This window comes from Phocoena phocoena, chromosome 11 (genome assembly GCF_963924675.1).
Source record: "Phocoena phocoena chromosome 11, mPhoPho1.1, whole genome shotgun sequence".
NCBI classification, from domain to species: domain Eukaryota; kingdom Metazoa; phylum Chordata; class Mammalia; order Artiodactyla; family Phocoenidae; genus Phocoena; species Phocoena phocoena.
In genome coordinates, this window is record NC_089229.1 from 27818874 (window position 1) to 27826079 (window position 7206).

The 7206-nt window shown below is 38.9% G+C and overlaps 1 non-coding gene across 1 annotated transcript; it reads right to left on the reverse strand.

The window, feature by feature from the left end:
• Window positions 1–5938: 5938 nt before the first annotated feature.
• On the reverse strand, window positions 5939–6045 carry LOC136131680 (U6 spliceosomal RNA). Its single transcript, XR_010656409.1, has one exon. It is a non-coding gene; the product is annotated as a U6 spliceosomal RNA (small nuclear RNA).
• Window positions 6046–7206: the final 1161 nt, after the last annotated feature.

Here is a 7206-nt window from a genome sequence, read left to right on the forward strand (position 1 = left end):
CATTGGTAATTTGATAGAGATTTCACTGAATCTGTAGATTGCTTTGAGTAGTATAGTCATTTTCATAATATTGATTCTTCCAATCCAAGAACATGCTATATCTCTCCATCTGTTGGTATCATAGTTAATTTCTTCCATCAGTGTCTTTTAATTTTCTGCATACAAGCCTTTTGTGTCCCTAGGTAGTTTTATTCCTAGTATTTTATTCTTTTTGTTGCAATGGTAAATGGGAGTATTTCCCTAATTTCTCTTTCAGATTTTTCATCGTTAGCGTATAAGAATGCAAGAGATATCTGTGCATTAATTATGTATCCTGCAACTTTACCATATTTGTTGATTAGCTCTAGTGACATCTTTAGGAGTCTCTATATATAGTATCATGTGATCTGCAAACAGTGACACTTTTACTTCCTCTTTTCCAATTTGTATTCCTTTTATTTATTTTTCTTCTCTGATTGCCGTGGCTAGGACTTCCAAAACTATGTTGCATAATAGTGGTGAGAGTGGACATCCTTGTCTTGTTCCTAGTCTTAGAGGAAATGCTTTCAGTTTTCACCACTGAGAATGATGTTTGCTGTGGGTTTGTCGTATATGGCCTTTATTATGTTGAGGAAGGTTCCCTCTATGCCCACTTTCTGGAGAGTTTTTATCATAAATGGGTGTTGAATTTTGTCAAAAGCTTTTTCTGCTTCTATTGAGACTATCTTATGGTTTTTCTTCTTCAGTTTATTAATATGGTATATCACATTGATTGATTTGCATATATTGAAGAATCCTTGCATCTCTGGGGTAAATCCCACTTGATCATGGTGTATGATCCTTTTAATGTGTTGTTGGATTCTGTTTGCTACTATTTTGTTGAGGATTTTTGCATCTATGATCATCAGTGATACTGGTCTGTAATTTTCTTTTTTTGTAGTATCTTTGTCTGGTTTTGGTATCAGAGTGATGCTGGCCTCATAGCATGAGTTTGGTAGTGTTCCTTCCTCTGCAGTTTTTTGGAAGAGTTTGAGAAGGAATGGTGTTAGCTGTTCTCTATATGTTTAATAGAATTCACCTGTGAAGCCATCTGGTCCTGGACTTTTGTTTGTTGGAAGATTTTTGTTTTTTTTCTTTTGTGGCACGCGGGCCTCTCACTGTTGTGGCCTCTCCCGTTGCGGAGCACAGGCTCCGGATGCTCAGGCTCAGCGGCCATGGCTCACAGGCCTAGCCGCTCCACGACATGTGAGATCTTCCCAGACTGTGGCACGAACCTGTGTCCCCTGCATTGGCAGGCGGACTCTCAACCACTGTGCCACCAGGGAAGCCCCTGTTGGAAGATTTTAATTACATGTTCAATTTCATTACTTGTGATTGGTCTGTTAATATTCTCTCTTCTTTCTGGTTCAGTCTTGGAAGATTATACCTTTCTAAGGATTTGTTCATTTCTTCCAGGTTGTCCATTTTATTGGCATAGCGTTGCCTGTATTAGTCTCTTAGGATGCTTTGTATTTCTGCGGTGTCTGTTGTAACTTCGCCTTTTTCATTTCTAATTTTATTGATTTGAGTCCTCTCCCTCTTTTTCCTGATGAGTCTGGCTAATGGTTTATCAATTTTGTTTATCTTCTCAAAGAACCAGCTTTTAGTTTTATTGATCTTAGCTATTGTTTTCTTTGTTTCTATTTCATTTATTTCTGCTCTGATCTTTATGATTTCTTTCCTTCTGCTAACTTTGGGTTTTGTTTGTTCTTCTTTCTCTAGTTCCTTTAGGTGTAAGGTTAGATTCCTTATTTGAGATTTTTCTTGTTTCTTGAGGTAGGCTTGTATAGCTATAAACTTCCCTCTTAGAACTGCTTTTGCTGCATCCCATAGGTTTTGGATCGTTGTGTTTTTATTGTCATTTGTCTGTAGGTATTTTTTGATTTCCTCTTTGATTTTATCAGTGACCTATTGGTTATTTAGTAACGTATTGTTTAGTCTCCATGTGTTTGTGTTTTTTACGTTTTTTCCCTATAATTGATTTCTAATCTCATAGCATTGTGGTTTGAAAAGATGCTTGATATGATTTCAGTTTTCTTAAATTTCCTGAGGCTTGCTTTGTGACCAAAGATGTGATGTATCCTAAGAAAGTTTCATGTGCATTTGAGAAGAAAGTGTAATCTGCTGTTTTTTGGATGGAATGTCCTGTAAATATCAATTGACTCTTTCTGGTCTATTGTGCCATTTAAAGCTTGTGTTTCCTTATTAATTTTCTGTTTGAATGATCTGTCCATTGGTGTAAGTGAGGTGTTAATATCCCCCACTTGTTGTGTTACTGTTGATTTCCTCTTTTATAGCTCTTAGCAGTTGCCTTATGTATTGAGGAGCTCCTATGTTGGGTGCATGTATATTTATAATTTTTATATCTTCTTCTTTGATTGATCCCTTGATCATTATGTAGTGTCCTTCCTTGTCTCTTGTAACATTCTTTATTTTAAAGTCTGTTTTAACTGATGTGAGTATTGCTACTCCAGCTTTCTTTTGATTTCCATTTGCATGGAATATCTTTTTCCATCCTCTCACTTTCAGTCTGTATGTGTCCCTAGGTCTGAAGTGGGTCTCTTGTAGACAGCATATAGATGGGTCTTGTTTTTGTATCCATTCAGCAAGCCTGTGTCTTTTGGTTGGAGCATTTAATCTATTCACGTTTAAGGTAATTATCGATACGTATGTTCCTGTGACTATATTCTTAATTGTTATGGGTTTGGTTTTGTAGGTCCTTTTCTTCTCTTGTGTTTCCTACTTAGAGAAGTTCCTTTAGCATTTGTTGTAGAGATGGTTTGGTGGAGCTGAACTGTCTTAGCTTTTGCTTGTCTGTAAAGCTTTTGATTTCTCCATTGAATCTGAATGAGATCCTTGCTGGGTAGAGTAATCTTGGTTTTAGGTTCTTCCCTTTTATCACTTTAAATATGTCCTGTCACTCCCTTCTGGCTGTAGAGTTTATGCTGACAAATCAGCTGTTAATCTTATGAGAGTTCGTTTGTATGTTATTTGTCATTTTTCCCTTGTGGCTTTCAATAATTTCTCTGTCTTTAATTTTTGCCAATTTGATTACTTTGTGTCTTGGCGTGTTTCTCCTTTGGTTTATCCTGTATGTGACTCTCTGCACTGCCTGGACTTGGGTGGCTATTTCCTTTCCCATGTTAGGGAAGTTTTTGACTGTAATCTCTTCAAATATTTTCTCGGGTCCTTTCTCTCTCTCTTCTAGTCTGAGACCCCTATAATACAAATGTTGTTGTGTTTAATATTGTCCCAGAGGTCCCTTAGGCTGTCTTCATTTCTTTTCATTCTTTTTTCTTTATTCTGTTATGTGGTAATGAATTCCACCATTCTGTCTTCCAGGTCACTTATCCCTTCTTCTGCGTCAGTTATTCTGCTACTGATTCCTTCTAGTGTATTTTTCATTTCAGTTATTGCAGTGTTCATGTCTGTTTGTTTGTTCTTTAAGTCTTCTAGGTGTTGTTCTTTAATTCTTCTCGGTCTTTGTTAAACATTTCTTACATCTTCCTGATTTTTGCCTCCATTGTTTTTCTGAGGTCCTGGCTTATCTTCACTATCATTATTCTGAATTCTTTTTCTGGAAGGTTTCCTATCTCCACTTCATTTAGTTGTTTTTCTGCGGTTTTATCTTTTTGCTTCATCTGGTACATAGCCCTCTGCCTTTTCATCTTGTCTATCTTTCTGTGAATCTAGTTTTTGGTCTACAGGCTGCAGGATTGTAGTTCTTGATTTTGCTGTTTGTCTTCTCATGGATGAGGCTTTCTAAGAAGATTGTACAAGTTTCCTGATGGGAGAGACTGGTGGTGCATAGAGCTTGTTGTTGCTCTGGTGGGCCAGGCTCAGTAAAACTTTAATCTGCTTGTCTGCTGATGGGTGGGGCTGGGTTCTCTCCCTGTTGGTTGTTTGGCCTAAGGCGACCCAACATTGGGGCCTACCTGGCTCTTTGGTGGGGCTAATGGCAGACGCTGGGAGGCTCTTGCCAAGGAATACTTCCCATAACTTCTGCTGCCAGTGTCCTTGTCCTCACAGCCACTCCCTGCCTCTGCAGGAGACCCTCCAACACTAGCAGGTATGTCTGGTTCAGTCTCCTATGGGGTCACTGCTCCTTCCTCTGGGTCCCGATGCGCACACTACTTTGTGTGTGCCCTCCAAGAGTGGAGTCTCTGTTTCCCCCAGTCCTGTCGAAGTCCTGCAATCAAATCCCGCTAGCCTTGAAAGTCTGATTCTCTAGGAATTCCTTCTCTTATTGCCGGACCCTCAGGTTGGGAAGCCTGACGTGAGGCTCAGAACCTTCACTCCAGTGGGTGGACTCTGTGGTATAAGTGTTCTCCAGTTTGTGAGTCACCCACCCAGCAGTTATGGGAATTGATTTCATTGTGAATGTGCCCCTTCTACCATCTCATTGTGGCTTCCCCTTTGTCTTTGGATGCGGGGTATCTTTTTTGGTGATTTCCAGTGTCTTCCTGTCGCTGACTGTTCAGCAGTTAGTTGTGATTCTGGTGTTTTCGCAAGAGGGAGTGAATGCACATCCTTGTAGTCTGCCATATTGAACCAATGTCCTCTATTTTTAGTTTTTTATTTTTTTAATATCTTTATTGGAGTATAATTGCTTTACAATGGTGTGTTAGTTTCTGCTGTATAACAAAATGAATCAGCTATATGTATACATATATCCCCATATCTCCTCCCTCTTGAATCTCCCTCCCACCCTCCCAATCCCACACTTCTAGGTGGTTACAAAGCACTGAGCTGATCTCCCTGTGCTATGTGGCTGCTTCCCACTAGTTGTCTGTTTTACATTTGGTAGTGTATATATGTCCATGCCACTGTCTCACTTCATCCCAGTTTACCCCTCCCTCTCCCAGTGTCCTCAAGTCCATTCTCTACCTCTGCATCTTTATTCCTGTCCTCCCCCTAGGTTCTTCAGACCTTTTTTTTTTTTTTTGGATTCCATATATATGTGTTAGCATATGGTATTTGTTTTTCTCTTTCTGACTTACTTCACTCTGTATGACAGACTCTAAGTCCATCCACCTTACTACAAATAATTCATTTTCATTTCTTTCTATGGCTGAGTAATATTCCATTGTATATATGTGCCACATCTTCTTTATCCATCCATCGATGGACACTTAGGTTGTTTCCATGTCCTGACAATTGTAAGTAGAGCTGTAGTGAACATTGTGGTACATGACTCTTTTTGAATTATGGTTTTGTCAGGGTGTATGCCCAGTAGTGGGGTTGCTGGGATTATGGGATTATGTTTAATTTTTTAAGGAACTGTTCTCCATAGTGGGTGTATCAATTTACATTCCCACCAAGAGGGTTCCCTTTTCTCCATACCCTCTCCAGCATTTATTGTTTGTAGATTTTTTGATGATGGCCATTCTGACTGGTGTGAGGTGATACCTCATTGTAGTTTTGATTTGCATTTCTTTGATGATTAGTGATGTTGAGTATCCTTTCATGTGTTTGTTGGCAATCTGTATATTTTCTTTGGAGAAATGTCTATTTAGCTGTTCTGCCCATTTTGGGATTGAGTTTTTTTTTTTTTTTGATATTGAGCTGCATGAGCTCCTTGTCAATTTTGGAGATGAATCCTTTGTCAGTTGCTTCATTTGCAAATATTTTCTCCCATTCTGAGGGTTGTCTTTTTGTCTTGTTTGTGTTTTCCTTTGCTGTGCAGAAGCTTTTAAGTTTCATTAGGTCCCAATTGTTTATTTTTGTTTTTATTTCCATTTCTCTAGGAGTTGGGTCAAAAAGGATCTTGCTGTGATTTATGTCATAGAGTGTTCTGCCTATGTTTTCTCTAAGAGTTTTATAGTGTCTGGCCTTACATTTTTGTCTTTAATCCATTTTGAGTGTATTTTTTGTGTATGGTGATAGGGAGTGTTCTAATTGCATTCTTTTACATGTAGCTAAAAATATGGAATGCTTCACGAATTTGTGTGTCATCCTTGTTCAGGGGCCATGCTAATCTTCTCTGTATTGTTCCAATTTTAGGATATGTGCTGGCAAAATGATCACTGGACTATTTTTTTAAAAATATGTGCATCTATAACTTTGATATCATTTAATGATTTCATGCAATCTTGTATTTTATGCATTCCTGTAAACCACCTTAGATCCTTTCTGAGAACAAGGTGGAATATAAACAACTATGCGAAACCAAAAATCTTCTCCAGGGAGAACAAGTAGCCTATGATTGTGGCTAAAATAGGAAACAATGGTTTATTCAGGAAAAATGTGTCAAGTACGGTAACATAGAGAGGAAATGAGATATTCATACCAGTGATGACCTTATATTGATGACCTTATATGTGTGGGATGAGAAGAGGAAATCTGGGAATAAGAAGACAGTTGGAGAAGCTATATGAAGTTGTGGTAGTATAATATTCCTGAGAGAAGTCCATCTCACCAGGAGAGGAACTTTTCTCAGAGACTTTTCCTCTTGTAATTTATTTGCCAGAGATGAAAGACTGATGTGTTCTGCAAGAGGCAGAAACAATGAAGTTTGGGAAAACAAACCACAGGACAGGAATGGACTTTAAATTCATTTAGGGCAGTAGTTTCCAAACTTTACTTTAGCTGTTGAAGTTTTTTTATTTTTCCTCCAAATGGGATCTTACTCTGAACTCTGATGTAGTAAAACAGAAGCAAGCAGAACTTCTGAAATTGAAGCAGAGAGATGGAAGGTCTGTGGCCGGCCTGGTCCCATGAACCTCCATCTTGCCTTCAAGATGCTGAGAGCTCTGAGGAACATAAGCAGAAAGTAAACTAGGTGGCAGCTCACAAACATCTCTCATCTTCCTAAAGCTTGGGGAGATGCTTGTGGTCACATATAAGGTCAATGGCAGAGCCAAGTCTTGACCTCAGAGTTCTTGACTCTGAGTGCAGTGTTCCTTCCGGTGTACATTAGCGCTGCCTGACACAGTTGGAGGGGCAGTCACCTCCAAGAGACTCTAAAGTCTGCGAAGACTGGAATTAGGTTTACTTCACTGTTGTAGAATGCTTGGCCTGCAGTAGGCCCTCAAGAAGTATTTGTTGAATAAATGAAATAGGTGACATATACAATGTCTTAAGTTGATTTACTCCTTGATGCTTTTAGGGAGTGAAATGGAGCTGAAAGATGTGAGAGTCTCTTCTTCAGGAAGAGAGGTTAGTTCCCGGAAGATAAATCATTTACTG